This window comes from Canis aureus, chromosome 28, assembly GCF_053574225.1.
Source record: "Canis aureus isolate CA01 chromosome 28, VMU_Caureus_v.1.0, whole genome shotgun sequence".
NCBI classification, from domain to species: domain Eukaryota; kingdom Metazoa; phylum Chordata; class Mammalia; order Carnivora; family Canidae; genus Canis; species Canis aureus.
Window position 1 is genome coordinate 14,314,531 of NC_135638.1, and position 21,090 is coordinate 14,335,620.

At 40.7% G+C, this 21,090-nt stretch overlaps 1 long non-coding RNA gene across 2 annotated transcripts in view; it reads left to right on the forward strand.

Annotated features, from left to right (window-relative positions):
- Positions 1-20,534, forward strand: part of LOC144300445 (uncharacterized) — a 215,475-nt gene extending 194,941 nt beyond the window's left edge. The window contains exons 17-22 of one of the 2 annotated variants that reach the window (XR_013367071.1): positions 7,773-7,835; positions 9,814-9,990; positions 14,454-14,548; positions 15,006-15,151; positions 17,452-17,541; positions 20,251-20,534. This is a non-coding gene — a long non-coding RNA (uncharacterized LOC144300445). The remainder of the gene's footprint in view (positions 1-7,772; positions 7,836-9,813; positions 9,991-14,453; positions 14,549-15,005; positions 15,152-17,451; positions 17,542-20,250) is intronic. The other variant, XR_013367070.1, reaches the window with a different exon arrangement.
- The last annotated feature ends 556 nt before the right edge of the window (positions 20,535-21,090 follow it).

Below are 21,090 nucleotides of genomic sequence, written 5' to 3' on the forward strand. Positions count from 1 at the left end.
CTCCATCTCACCATCCTGAAATGATGACCTGAACCGAAACCAAGAGTCAGACGCTCAACCAGCTGAGCTGCCCAGGCCCTTCAGAGTGGATAATCTTTAACAGAGGTTGCAATGGAAAGAAGGGACTGTCGTGTTGGGTGAAAAAGAATTAGCAGAAATAACATCATCAGCAACCAGTGCTGGACAAGAGTCTGAGCCACATCCTTGAGGCTGTCTGTGTTATAGTGAGCAGCTATACTAACTCAAGCTTGAACAGTAGCAACAAAGGCACATGGGTTGAAGGACAATGAGCTTTTGGGGACAGCCATTGTGATGTGGCCTGGATCAAGAGTACTTGCCTGAGTTTCAGTGAATTTGCTGGGTATTTCCAAATATACCGAGACAACCTGGTGAAAGGCTAAACTCTTAAAGGCAGAACTTCCTAAACTTTTTCACATCTTGGCACACATTAAGTAACACATTTAGATAAACTTAAGATGCTACTCAATGCCAGAGATGGCCATCTTGGGAGCTCAGGCTGATTCAGATCCCACTCAATGACCCTGAGGGCAGAGGAATTCAATATTGAGGTTAACCCATTTGGGGTACACTAGTTAGCGTAATTCTTGCTTAAATGCACCCAGTAAATTATCTGTGGGGAGACAATTATAAAACATTAGAAACATTGAGTGCGGCCTAGATCCAAAAATTTGTTTAGACCTGTCTTCTGAAACTCAACTTACCCCGGAAATCATCCTATTTTCTTAAATAATGGGCAAAAAATTTTAACAGTGCAGCATCAGCTATGTCCCCATATCTCAAGAGCTTTCTAGATCTAGTGGAACCATGGCTAATGATTAGAAAGTGAGAGGGAGTCTCTTCTTAAAAGTTGCCCTCTAGACCATTCTAAATAGCCAGATACAGAATCAACCAGATAAAAAGAACCATCGCCAGAAGAACCATGAGCTCATTAAGTATCTTTGAACAATAACCTTCACTTTTGCCAGCTTCTCCTTGGCCCCTAGAATAAGAAAAGAGAGCTGGAAACACCTATCATTTAAAAGAATCTTCCTATGATTTTGTAGGGAAGGGAGGGGATTCATTGTGGTAATAAAAGGGTAAAAGCAGTTGGTTTAGAAGTGGTGCCAATAATTTGGCTGCATGCTTCTCTACTTCCATCCTTTGTCCCACTTCATTTCAGAATCTCCAAAAAGTTCACCACCATTTGCTTCCTGAGCAAGTGCTTCCTGAGCAGGGTCAAAACCCACATCATGAGCTGAGCAGTCCCCCAACATGCCATCACCACCTTCTGTCTTGTGGCTTAGCATTGACAATTTGCCTCAAATTCAACTGGAGTCCATGGGTTTTGTGGCAAACAATTTTTTAATATAAATACTAGATGGTATAGTATGTTAACACTTTTTAAGGAAATCCAATATGTTATCTTCACAATGGAATTTATGGTTCTGGAGAGACTTAACCCTTGAGTTTATTATCTCTTCAGAGGAAATTCTTTTGAGAGAATCTTATTAACTGCACCAGGGGACTTGTTTTCATGGGAGGCCAAGGGAGCAGGTGGCTGAGCAGCTGGGAGAAAGAGGTTTCTTGTTTACATTGTGAACCCTCCATGGTTCACACTCCCTCAGGCCCTGGTTCTGGCCAAATAGTTCAAAGATGAATCATCAAAAAGGAATATAGGAAAAATAAAGAGGAAAATGGAGCAATATAAAGAAGGGGACAGAAATTAAATAGATAAAACCAATAATATCTAAAATGGAACCTATAAGAGACTAAAAAGACAATAGCTCATATGGTTAGAGCTAATATTTCCAAATTCAGTTTTAAGAATTAAAAAATGAAATATTTTGGCAGAAAATTTTCTAATATCTTATAAAAATTAAGCTCCTCATATCTTTTGACCAAGAAATATACTTATTAGAATTTATCCTCCATTAAGTCCCATAAGTGTATAAAGATAAATATATAAGGATATCCAAAGTATTACATTTTTTAAAAAGATATTTTTGAGTAATCTCTACACCCAACATGGGACTCGAACTCTGAGATCAAGTTGCATGTTCCACCAACTGAGCCAGCCAGGCATCCTGAAAGTATTATATTTAAAAAATAAAAAATAGGGGCAGCCCGGGTGGCTCAGCGGTTGAGCGCCGCCTTCAGCCCGGGCCCTGATCCTGGAGACCCAGGATCGAGTTCCACATCGGGCTCCCTGCATGGAGCCTGCTTCTCCCTCTGCCTGTACCTGCCTTTCCTCTCTCTTTTCCTCTCTCTCTCTAACAAATAAATAAAATCTTTAAAAAATAAAATAAAATAAAAATAAAAAATAAGGAGTAGCTGAGTGAGTGGCTCAGTTGGTTAAGGTCTGCCTTAGGCTCAGGTCATGATCCTGGGGTCCTGGAATCAACCCCCACACTGGACTCCCTGCTTCTCCCTCTGCCTCTGCCTGCAGCTCCCCCTGCTTGTGCTCGAGCTCTGTCTCTCTCTTCCTCTCTCTCTCTTTCTGTGTGTGTCAGATAAATAAATAAAATCTTAAAAATAAATAAATAAAAGAAAAATTAGATGCACCTAAATTCCTATAAGATTTATTGAGCACCAATTAAGTTCCTTGCTAACGCTCACATCTTTATCCATGCCTAATATCCCACCCCTTCTTACATTTCAAGGACTTTGCTCCTGCAAAGTCACCAATATTTTCCTCTCAGTTGGACCAATCCCATTCTTATAAAACATGATGTCGTCGTCACCATTTAAAAAACAGAGAACCCAAACTCTTCCTCTACTTAATTGCTTTCCAATTGCTCCATCTCTGCTTAGCTTGAAAGTGTTTTCTCTCCCAGATATTTCTATTTCCCCACCTTTCCTTTTCTCTTTAACACTCAAATTTCTTTCTTTCTTTTTTATTTTTTAAGATTTTATTTATTCATGAGAGACAGAGAGAGAGAGAGAGGCAGAGACACAGGGAGAGAGAGAAGCAGGGAGCCCAACGTGGGACTCGATCCCGGGTCTCCAGGATCAGGCCCTGGGCTGAAGGTGGCGCTAAACCACTGAGCCACCCAGGCTGCCCTCAGTGGGATTTCAACTCAAGTTTCTATCTCCATCACTCTCTGTAGGTCAAGGTCTCCATTGGCCTCCATCTTTGCAAATCCTATAACAATTCTTAGTCCTCATCTTAGTCCTCTCCTATCATAGGAGTTTGACTGAGTAGACCTTCATGAGACACAGTCCTGTTATTTCTAATGACTACTCCTTCTTTGCCACTTTCCTGCTCTTTTTCTCTCCTAAATGTTAGAAGTCCGTAAGCAAGGGCTCTCATCTAAGCCCTCTCCTCTTCTGTATTTGTATGCTCTTCCAAAATGACCTCACTCAGTCCTATGGCTTTAAATAACATCCATATGTTGATGACTTCTACATCTGTATCTCCAAACCCGATAATCCTCTCATCTCCCCTGGGAGAACTCATTCACCTATGCAACATCTCTACTTGGATGTGTGATAGGTCACATTTTGTCTCAGCATATCCAAATCAGAGTTCTCCATTTTTCCCACTTCTTTCTCAAAACTCATCAGTGTTATCCCCAGTCATCCAAATGTTAAAGATGATACCTGGCAAAAGGCCAGAGTCGCTCATTTCTTTCTCCCTTACCGTCACCCTTCCTCCCATTCAATCCATCATCGAATCCCATGAGTTCAACACTTACTACAAAACCTTACTATATTCCCAGAACTTCAGTGAGTTATAGCTTCTCTCAGGAATAGATTGCTCTCTGGGCACCCTGCTTTTGTTCTTATTCCCCTATAATCCATTAGCTACTTAGCAGTCAGAGTGATTTTGTAACATCCTAGATATGTTCATATCACATCCCTGCTTAAATCTTTGTAGGGCTTTCTGTTGCTCCTAGAATAAATTATAAACCTCTTACCTAGTGATCTCTCATACCAGCCACTGTTCTTCCTTCCTGCTAGCTCCTTTCCAAACCCCACTTGGCTTCTCTGGGCTCCTTGAACAAGCCAAGTTTGTTCCCATCCCTGATACTTAGCACCAGCTCTACCCTCTAACTGGAATGTTCTTCCCCAGATCATCATGCAGTCTGACTTTCCTATTATTTAGTTATCTGCTCCAGTTCAAATTCTTGAGGAGATTCCTTTGTGACCAATGAAAACAAAACTTCTCCCGTTATCTCTACCCTCTTACTGGATTTTATTTTCTCGTGGCACTTACTACTTATTTACTCACTTGTTTGCTTTAAAAAAAAAAGATTTTATTTATTTATTCATGATAGGCATACAGAGAGAGGCAGAAACATAGGCAGAGGGAGAAGCAGGATCCCAGGATCACGACCTGAGCCGAAGGCAGATGCTCAACCACTGAGCCACCCAGGTGCGCACTTGTTTGCTTTCTTAATCCCTCTTTATAATAACATACTCGTGTATGTTAAGGTTGGAACATCATCTTTTTCAATGAGGCCTCTCTAGAGCATAGAACAAAGCCTGCTACATAGTAGGTGTTAGTATTTTTTGCTTTTTATCTTTTAAAATTTTATTTATTTGAGACAGTGTGAGAGAGCATAAGCATGGGGGAGAGGCAAAGGGAGAGGGAGAAGCAGACTCCTTGCTGAGCAAGGGAGCCCAGTACGGGGCTTGATACCAGGACCCCGGGATGGTGACCTGAGCTGAGGGCAGATGCTTAACCAACTGGATCATCCAGGCCACCCAATAGGTGTTAGTATTTTTTGAATAAATGCTGGAAATTTTTTCACATTTTATATTTAACTGAATGAAGGAAATAGCAAGCTTCAAAATAATATGTACAGTCAAGTTCCAATAATATTAAAACTAGTAAATATCTTAGTATATGTTTATATTTGTATGATACATAAGATTTGAATGAATCCTTTGGAAAAATTTCAAGATGTATACTTTTATTGGGGTGCCTGGCGGCTCAGTCAGTAGAGCATGTGGTTCTTGATTTCAGGGTTGCAAGTTGGATATAGAGATTACTTAAAAAATAAAATTTTAAACAAAGATGTGCCTTTTTATTTAGATATAATTGATATATAACATTGTGTAAGTTCAAGGTATATAATCTGTTGATCTGATACATTTATATATTGCAGAATGACCAACACCACTGTCGCATTAGCTAACACCTCTGTCACATCACAGAATTATCATTTTTTTTTTGTGAAGAGAACATTTAAGGCTGAGTCTCTTAGCAACTTGGAAGTATATAACACAGCATTATTGGGATCCCTGGGTGGCGCAGCGGTTTAGCGCCTGCCTCTGGCCCAGGGCGCGATCCTGGAAACCCAGGATCGAATCCCACGTCAGGCTCCCGGTGCATGGAGCCTGCTTCTCCCTCTGCCTATGTCTCTGCCCCTCTCTCTCTCTCTCTCTGTGTGACTATCATGAATAATAAAAATTAAAAAAAAAAAAATAACACAGCATTATTGATTGTAATCTCTATGTTGTGCATTAAGTTTGGAGAACTTACTCATCTTCTAATTGCAAGTTTGTAGCCTTCAACCAACATCTTTCCAATTCTTCTACCCACCCCCCGTGTGCCTGGCAACCACCATTTACTCTACAAGTTCAACTTTTTAAGATACCACATATAACTGATATCATAGGATAGTTGCCTTTCTCTGGTTGACATTTTTTTTTCTCACTGTCTTTGATCAGGTCTTTATTCAAAATTAGCTGTCCAAAATGATTTGACTTTTATGGAATAAACAAATCTAAGTTTTTAGGCAGCAGGCTTCTTGTCAGCTGCTGGTTTCTTGGTAGCTGCAGCCTTTTTTCCTACCAAAGGTTTCTTCTGCTTTTTCACATCAACAGCCTTCTTTCCTTTCTTCCCTACCACAGGCTTCTTGCCTGGAACCCCCTTCTCATCTGATTTGGCTTGGAAGGCTGCCGCCACCTTATCCATCCAGAGTTTGTGATTCTTGGCCTGGCGAAGAATGGTGTTCCAGCGCATGGTCTTTGCATACGAGTTTAGCTTCAACATGATTCGTAGGTTCTTCAGTGACATCACTTAACATAATGCCCTCAAAGTCATGTTGTCACAGATGGCAGGATTTCTTTGTTTCTCATGGTTGCCTAATATAATGTATATAATTATATACATATATATATGTATATATTTATATATATATAAAATCCGGTATGTGGTATATATATAAAATACAATGTGATATATATATATATCTCCTTTGATTGACAGTTCATCCATTGATGGACATTTAGGTTGTTTTCATATCTTGGCAAGAATGAGCAAGAGAGAGAACATGAGCGGGGGAAGGGGGGCAGAGGGAAAGGGAGAAGCGGACTCCCCACTGAGCAGGGAGCCTGATGCTGGGCTTGCTCTAGGGACTGGAATCATGACCTGAGCCAAAGGCAGTGGCTTAACCAGCTGAGCTACCCGGACTCCCCTCCCATGACATATTCTTAAATGAAAAAAAGGGAAAGTTTTAAAATAGTGTGTAAAGTCCATGTCTCTTACTACTAATGTCAATAAAATATCTTGACATATATATCTATACATATACCCAGATCTAGAGAAATATACATCAATTATTAACAATGATTAACCCCCCCCCCCCCAAAAAAAAAAAAACAACAATGATTAACCCTGCTGATGGGATTTGGGGAAGTTTGCTTTCTACATTACGTATCTAAGCACAGTTTTACACTAACCACGAACTTGAATCTGAAAAAAAAAGATATAATAAAAATAAAGTCATATAAAGTAGAAATATTTAGAATGATAAAGATGCTGAAAGTCAATTAGGGAAAAGATTAAAACATAGAAGTTAAGTGATATAAACTTATGTTGAAATTAAAACGCATGGGTAAAATGTCAGACTCATGGGTGGAGACAAAAAGAATGAAAAAGAGGAGGACTAGGCCAGGTACTGGCTCTCCTGGGGTAGAGGGGGAGCCTCTGAGCACAGCTAGGCTTGCCCAAGCCCTGTGTAAAGGAAGCACAAAACCCAGAGCCTAGTGCTTCTCTAACATAACCTGCATCAGAAGCATATGCCCCTCTTGACTCTGAGGGTGAGAAAAAGGTTCCACAGCTCCAACTTCATGCATATTTGGGCAGGCAGAGGGCCTAACATTAGCCTGTTTCCAGTACCCTTGTGCTGCTACTGGATGTCAAGGCCCACGTTGGTCTCATTCCTTCCTGTGCCCAAGGTCCCTAACTCAGAGGCTGGCACGTGATATGCCAATGGGAAGTGCTGGCTGCTGCTATTGGAAGCTGTGAAGCCAAGATAACTGCTGAGCAAGATGTACCAGCCACACGGAGCTCAGCCTGGGAGTCCATGTGACTCACCTGGGGAGCCTTGAAAGCCCTACCCCCAGAAATCCTGGCTAAACTGATCTTGGGTGGTATTGAGACATCAGCATTTCTGAGTATGTTTTAGCTCTTTATTTGACATCATTTTAAATGTACAGAGAAGCTAGAAAAATTGTATAAAAAGCGCTATATACCCTTCTCCAGGATTTGCCCATTGTGGGGACACTTGGGTGGCTCAGAGGTTGAGTGTCTGCCTTTGGGTCAGGTCCTGATCCTAGGGTTCTGGGATCGAGTCCCATATGGGGATCCTCACAGGGAGTGTGCTTCTCCCTCTGCCTGTGTCTCTGCCTCTTTCTGTGTGTCTCTCATGAATAAATAAATAAAATCTTAAAAAAAAAAGAAAATTAATGATTCAAAGTGCCTCCTGATCCTCAGACCCTCATTCAAATTCTGAATATTGTCCCCGTAATTTTCATTATAGGTCCAGGATCCGGCCGCAGGTCACGTGTTGGGTTTAGTTACGACATCTTTTCCGCTTCCTTCAGTAAGCAATTGCTTTGCAGACCTTCTTTGTCTTTAGTTAACCTGTTGTTTTTTTGGGGTGCCTGGGTGGCTCAGTTGGTAAAGCATGTGACTCTTGATCTCAAGGTTGTGAGTTTTGGGCCTTATTTACTTATAAATAAATAAATCTAAAATCCATCATTTTTTTAAAGAATGCAGGTTAGTAATCATTTAATTATCCACTGGTTTGGGTGAATCTAATATATCTTCATGATTTACACACATCTGTAAGAATACCATAGAAGTGGGATGCCTGGGTGGCTCAGCCGTTGAGTATCTCAGGGTGTGATGCCGTGGTTGGGTATCGAGTCCTGCATCGGCTCCTTGCAAGAAGCCTGCTTCTCCCTCTGCCTGTGTCTCTGCCTTTCTCTCTGTGTCTCTCATGAGTAAATAAACAAAATCTTAAAAAAAAAAAAAAAAAACATAGAATTGATGCTATGTTTTCCTCATTGCATTATATGAGGGGCACATGCTCAAACTGAGCATGGAGCCGTATGTGGGGCTTGATCCCATGACCCAAAGATCATGACCTAAGCTGAAACCAAGAGTTGGGTGCTCAGCTGAAGGCAACTTTTTTTTTTTTTTTTTTTTAAGTAGGCTCTGTGCCCAATGTGGAGCCCAACACGGAGCTTGAACTCACAACCCCAGATTAAGAGTTGGATCCTCAACTGACTGAGCCACTAGGCACCCTGATTTGTCTCATTATTGATAATGACATTTGTCACTTGGTGACATTTGTCACCACATTTGTCAGTGTGGTGTTTGCCAAGTTTCTCCACTATAAAGTTAACTAATGAATACTTTGTGTTCACTGATTAGTAAGTACTTAATAGATACTTTGTAGGGATATATTTTAAAACTTTTACTGTAAGGTAGAACTTTCCTTTCTCCTTATTTATTTATTAAGATTCTATTTATTCATTTAAGAGAGAGAGAGAGCTAAAGTGGAGGTGAGAGGCAGAGGAAGAGGGAGAAGCAGACTCCCCACTGTTCAGGGAGCCTGATGCTGGGCTTGATCACAGGACTGGGAGATCATGACCTGAGCCAAAGGCACACGCTTTACCATCTGAGCCACCCAGTTGCCCATCTCCCCGTTTATTTATATTGTGATGTGTTCATGTACCCCTATTTAGTCTGAAATTCAATCTGAACTATTTTTATTTGATGTTCAAATTGTTTCAGAGTTTGTCAGTGGGAGCCCCTTTCAGCTGACTCCTGTTTCCTATGTTAGCTCTTCCTTACTTTGGCAAAACGAGATCACTCCACGCTCAACTTATATTTACTTTGTCCCAGATTTACATGTCCCAGCAAGACATCTCCCCAAGGAGCACTAGTTCCTTTTATTGGAGGAGGATATTTAGAAACCAGGATCTGGATGCTAAGTATGCTTGTTGCTACCAGGATGTCATTCTACCGAGAGACCCTCTAAGAGGAGCTTGAGTAGCAATCTGTTTACTGCTATATTTCTTCATTTTGCTCATGGGCACCCCCAAGATAGCTCTCTGTACCACATATTTTCTATTTGCCCCACCATAGTTTACCTCTGCCCTGCCCTCTGCCCAGGAGGCTGAATGGTATGGACAATAATGATGCGTTCTTGGGTCTTCTGTCGCTGTGGTTGGGTTTAGCCAACGAGGAGTCCCAGTAAGAAAAGAGAAGAGGAAATCAAAGGCAGGGTATTTATTCCCTTGCCTTCCTCACTGCAAGATCTCCTGGGGTTGGCTCTGTCCCTCCACGAGAAGTCCTCATTTTTCTCTGGGATACTAACTCTACACAGTCATCTCCTAAGTGTTTCTGGCAATGGTTCCCTTACCCCTTCAGGTGGTGAACCCCAGCTCCTAAATTCATACCTTTTTAAATAAGTCTGTGTTCAAATGGCCATCTGTTTCTTGTTGGGGTTCTGACTCATATCTTTTGGGTAAAAATATGGATGTTCCTAAATTGTTCTCCCTCTTTTCCAGTGATCCAGAAAAACAAGACTCGTAAAGCTGCAACTCTGGTACTAAGGCCTTCCTTTTACCGGGCAGTGGTCAGCAAACTTTTCCCATAGGGCCAGAGAGTAAATACTTTAAGCATTGAGTTTCTTTTCCAGCCACTCCATTCTGCCATAATATCACGAAAGCAGCCACACACAACAGGTAAACAAGGAACTGGACATTCAACTCCAGACATTCAAATAATGCTCCTACTGGATTATCATTCAGTAATGTGGTTGCTATAGGAGTTCGTCAGATAGTCTTCATAAAGTCTGCGAACACACTATTAGTAAACTCCATTTTACAGATTAGGAAACTGAAAAACATTGAGGTTATAGCTTGCCATAAATCTCATAATTATGCAGTGGGGTAGTAGCAGTAATCCTCTGCTACCAAATTCTTTGTTCCCCTTATCATGCAAAGTTTCTTTGAGCAAGGTATTGTAGAGGCAATATTATTTTAGGGGATAATAGGTTAGTGAGATTTTTTTTTCTTAAGATTTTATTTATTTATTCATGAGATACACAGAGAGAGGGAGAGAGAGGCAGAGACACAGGCAGAGGGAGAAGCAGGCTCCATGCAGGGAGCCCAACGTGGGACTCGATCCCAGGACTTGATCCTGGGACTCCAGGATCACGCCCTGGGCTGAAGGCAGGCACTAAACCGCTGAGCTACCCAGGGATCCCCCAGTGAGTGAGATTTCTAAGGCTAATGAGATTTGAAGTTTACTGGAGATCATATCATGTATTTGTAGGCCTGATTCTAGACAGGCTTTCTAGCTATGAGATTGCATATTTTATGACAGTAAGACTCTAGGAAAGACAAGAAAAAGAAAAAAAGAATGACATTTGAGTTCTCCCCTAATGGGGTTCTTCTGATACCACGGAACTGCTAAATCAACCCATTTTGAAGATTTTATTTATTTATTCATGAGAGGCACAGACATAGGCAGAGAGAGAAGCAGGCTCCATGCAGGGAACCTGACGTGGGACTCGATCCTGGGCCTCCAGGATCACACCCCAGGCTGAAGTCAGGCACTAAACCACTGAGCCATCCAGGGATCCCCTAAATCAATCCATTTTGAAAGCTGTATCACCTTTAAACTAGTTAATTGTTAAAAGGTTCTAGTTATTGTTAACCAGTTTGAGTTGGGCTGTCTTGCAACTGAAAATACCCTAATAAAGAGCCAAGGTTTCCTGCTGTTTATTGATTGAGAAGCCAAGAGAGAATTTTAGCAACCCCAAAGCTATTGAATTAACTTGGGCAGGGGACAGTTGACAAGGTTTTTAGTTTGTTTGCAAGCAAAGCATGACAATTCTGCGGCGAGAATACTGTTAACTGTTGCTTTCCAATAAGAAAAAAGTGGGCACTTCAGGAAGAAAATATTCCAAATGTTTTTCATACTTTGTCTAGTCTCTGAAGTTCTCTTTGTTCTGTTGGAATGCCTAAGTCAATGAATTCAGTATTGATTTATTTCAAAGGCCCTAAGTCTTGAGGCTTTGGGGGACAATGAAAAGAATGAAAGAAAGATTTTTCATAGACTGTATTAAGCCTCCAGGCGTAGAAAATGTACAAGTGAAAAGCACATCGGAGACATCTTTGTTCCTTGTTAAAACATAGGAATAACTCTATGGCCAGGGTGGAAAGGTATACTACTGATTAATGACAAGATTTATAATTTATCCAGGATTTCTTATTTTTTAAGATTTTATTTTTAAGTAGTCTCTACACCCAATGCGGGGCTCAAACTACCAACTCTAAGATCAAGAGTTTCATGCTGTACCAACTGAACCAGCCTGGCAACTCGTAACTAGGATTTCTTAATTCCACCAAGTAAACCTAGACTCTAATATTGTGACCATATCTGTTTTTCATTGTGTCCTGCTTTCAGATTGCACACTTTTCTGGCTCTAATTGCACAGGTCCTAGCTTGTGCATACTGGGCATTCAGTAAATAGTTCATGACTGACTGGCTGGCTTAATTAATGAGAGAGTGCAAAACTAACCTAAGCATCTTTTTGATAAAATTATTACTTCCATGCTACCCAGTTAGACATGTTAAATATTTTGAGTCTATGTTTTCAATTACAAAAGAGTAGGGTAGTAAAAAGTAATAAATTCCAAGAGTGCTTGTTGCTGTCATTTAACATTCTACTGGAAATAATATATCACTTTACCATCAAGAAAAATTTTAACATTTGTTGAGTTCTTACTGCATGCCTGGCAATGAGCTATATTCTTTATCTGAAAGCAGCCCAAGTGTCCATTGACTAATGAACGGATAAAGAAGATGTGGGGTGTGTGAATACATATGCACATACCTATATGTAGAGAAATATTACTTGGCCGTAAAAAAGAATGAGATCTTGCCATTTGCAATAACACAGATGAACCTAGAGGCTATACTGCTGAGTGAAATAGATCAGAGAAAGATAAATACCATATAATCTCACACATATGTAGAATTTAAGAAACAAAACAAATGAACAAAGAAAAAAAAGACAAACCAAAAACGGACTCTTAACTGTAGAGAACAGATGGTTACTAGAGGGGAGGCATGGGGGGATGGATGACATAGGTGAAGAGGATTAAGAGTACACTTCTCGTGATGAGCACTGAGTAATGTGTATAATTGCTGAGTCACTATATTTTACACCTGAAACTAATGTAACACGGTGTGTTAACTACACTGGAATTTTAAAAAAAGAAAGAAAGAAAACAGAGAGGCCATGTTTAGGACTCTGAAAATCATATTAAAAATAAAAATGAGGGGATCCCTGGGTGGCTCAGTGGTTTAGCGCCTGCCTTCAGGAGCCTGCTTCTCCCTCCACCTGTGTCTCTGCCCCCACCCTTTCTATGTCTATCATGAATAAATAAATAAAATCTTTAAAAAAAAACAGAAAAATAAAGTAAAAATAAAAAGAGCTAGCTTTTAGATAGTTTCCCCTAGTTGTCTCCATTTAACTTGCTTCCAATTCAATTCTCGAAGTCCTATTTCTATTTCCCCTTCATGATCTGGATTCAGCTCTCCTAAACTGAACAATCTTTCAATGTCCATTTTTACATCATTAAATTATTAGAAGTCTCTAATGTACTTGGTTTCCTGGTATTTCCCTCTACATCACTATTTCTTATTCATCCTATAATCTTTGGTTCAAGTGTCATCTTCAGGAAGTTTTTGTGTATTATCCTCCCCCTAACCTCTTTCTTTTCTTTTCTTTCTTTTTTTTTTTTTTTAATTAAAAATTTTGGCACCTAGGTGGCTCCGTGATTGAGAGTCTGCCTCTGGCTCAAGTCATGATCCCAGGGTCCTGGGATCAAGTCCCACATCAGGCTCCCCTTAAATTTTTTAAAAACATTTTATTTATTTGTTTGACACAGAAAGAGAGAGAGCACAAGCAGAGGGAGCAGCAGGCTCTCCACTGAGCAGGGAGCCTGATAAGGGGCTCAATTCCAGGACCCTGGGATCATGACCTGAGCTGAAGGCAGACACTTAACTGATTGAGCCACCCAAGCACCCCTTCCCTCTACCCTCTTAAAAACATAATCCTTTTACAAAGAGATTATTTATCAAGTGACAGTATTCCTTCTATTCTTTTACTATAACAGATATTTGGAGTTCATTCAAAAACATTTCAATTATAATAGTTCAATTTGTGTGCTTTTCAGTTATAACAACTTTTCAGGAACACATTTTTTTTTTTTTGTACGTGAGAAAAGAATGGTAAGTTATTGCTTTATTAATGATATGTTTATATTTGAAAGAGAGATATAATTACTTGAACTTAAAAATAAATATTCCAGGGCAGCCTGGGTAGCTCAGCAGTTTAGCACCGCCTTCAGCCCAGAGTGTGATCCTGGAGACCCGGGATCGAGTCCCACGTCGGGCTCCCTGCATGGAGCCTGCTTCTCCCTCTGCCTGTGTCTCTGCTTCTCTCTCTCTCTCTCTCTGTGTTTCTCATGAATAAATAAATAAAATCTTAAAAAAAATTCCGTATTTGTTTAAACCATAACTATAAAAATTTAACTATATAAGGTTTTTTAGTATGGAAATTAAATAAATTCTCTTATACCTATCACCCAGCTTCAGAACATTTTCTAATCAACATTTTCTAATCTGCAAATATTTTGAAGTATTAGTAATAAAAGGATGCCCATATAATTTATTATTCAAACCAGGATACTTTTGAGAGCCTGAGAAGGGGTGTTATTAATAATTCCACCAGGACAGCAGGCATAAACCAAATCTGTACTGGGGAAACCAGGGCATGTAATTAATTACCCTAGAACAAATTCACTTTTGTAATATTTAAGGTATTTAAAAATATACCCGGATGTAAGAAAATAGAAGACAGTTCTGACATGAAAGGAGACACACATCTCCTGTTAAATAGTTTTCTTTACTTATCTTTGTTCTGGACTCTTTGTATCGCCTTAAAATTCCTGTGGGTTGAAGCCCTAACTCTCAATGTGATGATATTTAGAAGTAGGGCCTTGGGGAGGTAATTAGGTCATGTGGGTGAAGCCTCACAATGGGATTTGTGTCTTATAAGAAGAGATACAGATCTCTCTCTCTCTCTCTCCCTCTCTCTTTTCTCTCTCTCTCCATGCCATATGAGTATCAGTGGGAAGATGGCCTTTTATGAACCAGGAAGTAGGCCCTCAACAAGGAACCGAATGCTCTGGCACCTTCATCTTAAGAGTTTCCAGCCCTAGAACTGTGAGAATTAAATGTCTGTTGTTTAAGCCACTTAGTCTATGATGTTTTGTTATGGCAGCCTGAGCAGACGAAGACAATCATGTTGAATAGAATTTGTATGGGCTTTTACTACTCTGAGGCAGAATTAAATCAAACATGTATTTTAAGAGCATGTATCTGGCAATAAATCTATTACTATAATCTAGCAGCAATGGAGTAATACTAACTGGCACAGCAGTTAAAGTGCTTGGGAGGAGAAAAACCTAAATGTGTGGCTGATGCCTGCCGACTGCTAGCTGAACACATTCCTCAGCCTCTCAGAGGCCCCTTTTCTTCCTTCACCCCATAAAATGGAGATAATAATAGAACATATTTCACAGGGTGTTCATGTGGACGAATGGGTAATGTGGGTAAAACACATTGTGAAGATTCAATGATGAGTATCTTTGTCTGCTTTCATCTCCTTGCCCTATTGAAGCTCTTCCACAGCGCAGGGACTGGCACCGTACATACGCCTGGGTTGGCGACTTTACAGGGAAGCTGGAGCGAAAGAGCCAAGGCTGCTCCATGGCCAAGACATTCAGCGGAGACACTCACCATGTACCAAGGACAGTGCGATGACAGGTCATTTATTGTCCCTAGTCAGAGGATGTTCAAAGTGTCATAACTTGAGCATTAAAAAAAATTGCAACCTTATTTGCAATCAAAGACTGGTGAGATCTGAATGTATCAAAAGTAAATAAGGCTGGGGCACCTGGGTGACTCAGTCAGTTGAGTGTCTGCCTTTGGCAGGGGTCAAGATCCCAGGGTCCTGGAATCCAGCCCCACTGCGGCTCCCTCTCCCTCTGCTCCCTCCCCCTGTTCACTCTCTCTCTCTCTGCATGCTCTCTCTCTCAAATCAATGAATAAAATCTTTAAAAAATTAAGTAAAAATAAAAGTAAAATAGGAGTACTATTCACCTCAGAGAATTGCTATGAGAATTCAAGTATAAGGTGCAGCACAGTTTGGCCTGATTCACTGCAGGCCTCAAAATGGTGGTTAATTTACAAATTTACTTCTCCTGGAAAACCTCTTGAGAAGGCACAGTGAATGGAGAAAAGTCACACCAAAGGCAAATCTTCACTGCCTCACATCAGCCCATGGAGGCTTCTTCCTGAGTGGCCAACACCTTATTTAATTAGCTCAGAGGATTAGGTTAATAACTTAAATTTAAAAGATCCATTCCTGGGGCACCTGGCTGGCTTAGTCAGTGGAGCGTGTGACTCTTGGTCTAGGGGTTATGAGTTCAAGCCCCATGTTGGGCGTAGAGATTACTTAAAAAATAAAATCTTAAAACATAAATAAATAAAAGGTCCATTCTTGACCAAATGTCAACAGACAGGAATAACAAAAATGTTTTTAAAGAAAATTTCTTTTATGAAGTGTCTTGATTATTAGATTTCCACAGTTTATGAGTTTTGTTAGTAAAAAAATTCTCTTCGTGAAATAGCTACCACATGTTTCATTTCTGGCAGTGACACATGAGAAAAATGATAACATTCTGATCTTTACTCATTGCGTTAATGGTACATAAGAGAAGAGTGCTTCACAAACCTGTAAGTGCTGCTATCCAGTCGCTAGTATAGACACAAATAAAGATAAATCTTCTCAAAGGAAATTAAGTGAAGCCAGCAGGCCATTAGCTAATCCTTCTGGAACACTTTATTGTGGTCCTATAGAGAAAGGACTGGAAGATGGACCCTTAAGATCTGGCAACAGGCAAGAGGTAATTATCCAAAGGAAAGCTGTTTGTTATGTCACTCCTCTGTTTTTCAGTAGATAATATATTACTATTGGATTATATGAAGAGCTAAGCAATAATTTTTTACCAGATACAAACACCTTAACAGAATTATGAATATAGAATTACGGTGCCAGAGGTGCATAAAGAAGAAGCTTCATGTTGGCGTTGGAGTCAGGGCACTGATTGTGTTCAAAGCCATGAATATGGACAAACTGGGGAAGAAAAGCAGCAGAGAGAGAGAGAGAGAGAAGCTTCAGAGTCAACCAGATAAACAAATAGTGGCCTCATTATAGGTACTGCCCAGGATAGAGTACTTTCTCCTTTTCACACATGGCTTTCCTGACCCCGTCCACCCCCTGACATGCGGTGTTTTCCCAAATCCCCACCACCACCCCCTCCACCCCCGGAAGCCACCAGCCACTGACATTGACAGGAACTCATGGTGCTTCCGGAGGGTCAGCTCCTCTCCTGGGCCTAGGGTTCACTTTCCTGATCCCTGAATGGCACAAGGTTTCAGAGCCCCAGGTCCTAGAGACATGTTTTCATCCACATCTGCATGTACTTTGCGCACTTTGGAGTATCACATGTGCAATCCGAACATTCCTGAAACTGCTGAGGGAGCCGAGATTCCAGTTGTTTTCAGAGGTCAGAGGCCACTCAGCCAGCTCAGCACCTGACCGGCGGCCCTAGCAAGGCAGAGGCCTTTCTTGCCTCTCTTCCTCCTCCTCTTGCTTCCTCCCATCCCTCCTTCAGCCTCTGCTTCCAAGAATATTCTCATCCTAACTCGAGCTGCGGGGAGCAGCCTGAGAGAGTCAGTTAGCTGGTGTTAGCGGTGACAAACAGCCCTAGGACCCGGTCACCTACAAATGTCTCATTTTGGCTCCTTCTAAATTAAAACAAACAAACACAAAATATTCAACAGAGGATTGGAATTGTGATCCCATCCTTCACACCCATGGAAATGGGCAGTTACTGCTGTGCTGTGGGATTTCCTTCTGCTCCTTCTCCACCCCTCACCCCACCCCTACTATGTCCTTCTTCCTTTCTTCTCCCCTTTCCCTTTCTCTTCTCTGCTTCTTTCCTTTTCCTGAGGCCCTGCAATTGCTGAAATCTCAAATGCCCGTGTCTCTTCCTTTCCAGGTTTCCTCCACACAAGATATAAATAGCATCAGCATTTTCCTCAGAAAGCAAGCTGCTTTCAAATCTGGCAAAAGCAGGGAATGAAAAGAGGTAATGTTTAAAGGAACTAGCATGCTCATTATTGGGGGACTTGCTTATATGTCCCTCTAAATTCCCATCTTAGTGAAATGGTTCTCATCAATCTTTAGTGAGGAAAACTTGGTTTGAGCAGAACTCCTATCCACAGCAGGGATTATTGCTTGAATTCCTGTAAGTAGGCAGAAACTCCAAACTTTAAATAGAAAACAAAGTTTTGGGACCCCTGGGTAGCTCAGCGGTTGAGCGTCTGCCTCTGACTCAGGTTGTGATCCTGGGGTCCTGGGATAAGAGCCTCATCAGGCTCCTGCAGGGAGCCTGCTTCTCCTCTGCCTGTGTCTCAGGAATAAAATCTTAAAAAAAAAAAAAAAAAAAAGGCAAGCAAAGTTTCAACCTCAATCAGTATTTTCATGAGCAAATGGTAATCAAGATAGAGTAAGTGGAGCAAGTCAACAACTCCATTGCAAAAGACTCACAAAAGAATTCCATGTTACAGAATATGCTAATTATCCTTCCCAGTGGGGGCAGCAAGGCCCACCTGGGCTTCAGTCTGACACGTATATTTTTGTACTTTTTTACTGTTGGTCTTGGAAATGGCCTCAAGGACAACATGCTCTGGGTCTTTGTTTAATTCTCTGTAACAACTGGTACATTTCCAGCTAGGTCCTAAATTTTTCTTGAAGGTGATCAGTGGGGTGGTAGACAATAAATATGGCTCCTGGGCTCAAGACAATGCACAAAATCAACTCACATCTGATCCTTATTTAGCAAATGTCGCAACCACGCCCAAAACGAAACACACTCCCACAAACCAAATGGCCTCATTGCTTCTGGGTAGACAGTAAGTGGGGAGATTGCTGTCAAGACTCAGAACCTGGGTTCTGGTTATGAAGTCCCCCTTCCCTCGTTTGTTCCACAGGCATGTATGGTAGACAGAACGATGACTTCTCCAAGAGAAGTTTCCTAATCCCAAAATCCTGTGAGTATGTTACCCTACACAGCAAACAGGGCTTTCTGGTTGTGACTAAGGATCTTAAGAGGGGGAGATTATTCAGGTGGGTGTGATGTAATCACCAGGGTCCTTACACAGGAAAGAGGGAGGCAGGAAAGTGAGAGAAGTGGCAGCAGAAGCAGAGGTCCGGTTGCAGGGGCCTTGAGCCAAGGAGAGTGAGTATTCTCTAGAAGCTGGAAAAGGTGTGGCATGGATCGTCCACTAGTCTCCTGGAGGGACACAGCCCCTGAAGACCTGTTTTGAACTTCCGATCTTCAGAACCATGAGAGAATTCATTTGTGTTGCTTTAAGCCACTGAAATGCTGGTTGTTACGATAATAACAGTAAACTAATACGGTACATTAATACCTTCCTTATAGGGTTGTGCAAGGATTAAATGAAAAGACAAGATTAATCATGAAGACTCAACACAGTACCTAGTATACAGGAAGGGTGGGAAAAATGCTATTACCAGTCTATAAAGCATTACCCAAAACCATGTTGGATTTTTCCAGAGCTCCCTGCAAAATGTAAGAAAAACAGACAAAGTATCTAAAAGCAGAGAGAAGAAGCTAGAATTTATTGATCTAGGTTGGCATTTTACACAATGGAAAACCCACAAGCCTGGGAGGTAGGGCCTCCCTAAACTCAGAAAGGTTGAGTCAACTGCCCACTGTCACACAGCTAGTAAGATGTTGAATCCAGATTCAAATCCCAGTCTGAATTAAAAGCCCTGAAATTTCTCACATTCTTTTAGACTTTATAATAGAAAAAAAAAAAGTGGCATTTCTACCTTGAAACACTTGTTTGGGTTACGAAGACATCTTAATATGCCTTCATTTTCGAATAATTATTTACTACTCATTTGTGTGGAGTCGTATCCCAAGTTCATGATACAACAGTATGGTGATTGCTGCTTTGCGGGCCCTGCAGGGTTGTAGTAATAATAATTCACTTACTATATGTGTAAAAGACTTTTACAACTTAAAAAGCACTTTGTAAAAAAAATATGTGTAGATCCTTTCAGGAGTCTCATGATTCTTAAGAGGCAAGTTTTATTATTTCCTTTTGATAAGAACTCCGAGCATGACAAGCTGCTTTGCCCAAGGCACATGTCTACATGTCATAGAAATCTGTCTCCTGATTGAAAATTTCATGCCACGTCCATTACACTGGTTTTTGGGAGTGTCCTTCCCATCACGGTCTGAAAAATGATTTGCACACTACTTCCATCAGACCGCCTCAGCTGTGGTCAGCTGGCAAGCATGCATTTAGGCAATGAGTCCGGAAACTGTGTGCTGAGCTCTGGAGTTATTTTGAGGTCAAAAGCCAGATCTTTCTATGCTGCACATTAAGCTTCCACAGAGAGAATTGGAGATTACTTCTGTGAAGTTTCGAGTAAAGTTTTACTGAAGGTCATTGTATTTTATAACCTGCTTGAAACTCTGTATTCTGTGTAATAGCTGTAAATTTTTCACATAATCATGGCAGGCTCTTCTGGTTTATTTTTAGTTCCAACGATGTAAAAACAAAACAACGAATATTTCTCTTTGAAGTTCTCCTGTGCGAATATAGTAGTCTCTCTTCTCTCTCCAAGTTTGGCAACCTGATTCATTTGTTTCCAGGAGTTTTTCTTTATACAATATAAATTCATTCCCATGGACTTGAGATAATTACACTTTAGACAATTCCCTTCCTTTGTAATTATTTATAGTTCCCTTTCCTTTTCGCAGGATGAACATAATGAGTCAAATAAATACATTTAATACTCCCGTCATTTTCACAGAAGTTTACAGGCTGTTCTAAAATACAGAAAAATTGTTCAGGGGACTCCTAACTGTGCATTCACTTATTTATGATTATAAGTATTATTGTATGGTCCCATTGATGTTTCTTGTATGTCTAAATCTTCATTTAAAAGAAACTATTTTGAGGAGCACCTGTGTGGTCCAGTTGATTAAGCAGCCAACTCGGGATTTTGGGATCAGGTCATGATCTCAGGGTCCTGAATATGAGTCCTCCATGGCTCTGTGCTCAGTACAGAATCTGCTTGAGATTCCTCTACCCACCCCCCTCATTCTCTCTCTCTTTCAAATAAATAAAATCTTAAAAAAAAAACTATTTTGAAATTCAAAATTCATTTCATTGTGTGTTTGGGTTTATTTTGAAAAACAGACACATTTCCAGTCTCCTCCTCCCCTCCTACTTATATGTTGTGCATTCATTAAAACTAACTTCTCAGCAATTTTCTTTTTAGAAGTTTTGGATAAATTAATGATTAAAATAGTAGAATAAGACATGACTGTTTACTACATATATACACACATTTTATTTATTATGTTAAAGATTCATTTATTTATTTGAGGGGCAAAAGGAAGAGGGGAGAGAAATCCCATGTAGACTCCACTCTGAGTGCAGAGTCTGATGTGGGGCTCTGTTCCATGACCCTGAGATCACGAGCTGAGATGAAACCAAGAGTTGGAGGCTCAACTGACTGGCCACCCAGGTGGCCCTACACACACATTGTAGCTGGTCATAGTCATAATATGCTATTAGTGAAGCATTTTATAAGC